Raw genomic sequence first — 1,444 nt, forward strand, 5'->3', positions numbered from 1 at the left:
AGTTACATAATGATTGTGACTGTTATTATTATGAGTGGAGTACACTCTAGCTTTGTATGATAAATGGTTTCTGCATTAGTGGTAACTACTGCTAGCCATATCTTAGATCGCCCTGTAGTCGTGCGTATCAATTGTACTTCTCAAGGGGAATCTTAATGAAAGTCACTACAACTACTAATGTTCAGTTTCCTTGAAGTAATGTTTCAAATTAATATGCCTAATGAGACTAGCGACCGCTTATTGTTTCATTCGTATGCACTTTTATAGTTTCATTATCCTTAGAGTAAAGCCTTTTTAGTTTTCTACAAATTGCATTATAATCGAAATTACTGTCCAATATCCCTTATCCATTAGCCAAACATACGGTGAAAACCCAAAATCCTCCCAGATGGAAATACTAGTTCATGTCATAGCGAACGTTTTTGAGTATTCTAATTGGCGAACTTGACTGAACGTTCGTAGGTTTTATTCACAAAAATACAGTTCAGAATGTAAATATTGGGCGCAAAACAATTGTAAGACGAATATTGAACTTGCAATACGTCAGGGAAAACAATTAATACAAAGCTTTCCAGGTCATTGAAAGATAAAATATAACGTAGTGACAAAATTAAAATGGATACAAAGACGACAGTAGGTCAGGATGAGTGGGACGAAGGAGTACCTAGTGTATTAGGTGGCAGTAGTTCACTAGTCGAGAACACAGATGACGCCACGGGACGGCAACAGGCTTATGTGGAATACCATACACACGTTAACGATCAAATTCAGAGGATGTGCTCGTCACATATAAAACCAGGCAGGAAAGGCGACAAGACCGAAGACAGTGGTTATGTCAACGACTCGATGGATATGTTCAGTTCATCGAAAGTCGAAAGTGAAAGGAGCGAAACGCGAGTAGCATAATCTGAATATGAGGACGCCTTAGAAAAAGAAAGCGAAATATTGCAAGCTTATTACTTTCTTTTATAATCTGGACTTTAATAAAAATGTCAAAGGCAATGTTAATCAGAACACCGGTAGAACTTGTGATTTAAATGACATTCGATTTATTCATTCTCAACATCACAAGGCCAAATAATGACTAAAGAAAAGTCACACAAACATTTCTATTTAACAAACGCTTTCACTAATATGGGGTCTGTGGTGGACAAAGTGATCAGCTGGGTATCGACACACGACACAAACCAGAACACTAATCGCTCTGTCTGACTTCATACACGTGAATCTGGGGTATGGCACAGAAAGTACCCCACAATCAAGCATCTATACTCTGCTACTCCGAAAAAGAAAAAAATATGGTTTGAAAGAACAGGGTGCTGAGAAACGTATATTGGAACCTACACCATAGCAGCAAATACTTTACTCTTCTGCTGGTCAGGACGGCATATCACGATGTGTTCGGCGACTGAAGTCATGGACGGATAATTCAGAATGGAGGTAC

Source organism: Schistocerca piceifrons, chromosome 3 (assembly GCF_021461385.2).
Source record: "Schistocerca piceifrons isolate TAMUIC-IGC-003096 chromosome 3, iqSchPice1.1, whole genome shotgun sequence".
Classification (NCBI taxonomy): Eukaryota; Metazoa; Arthropoda; class Insecta; order Orthoptera; family Acrididae; genus Schistocerca; species Schistocerca piceifrons.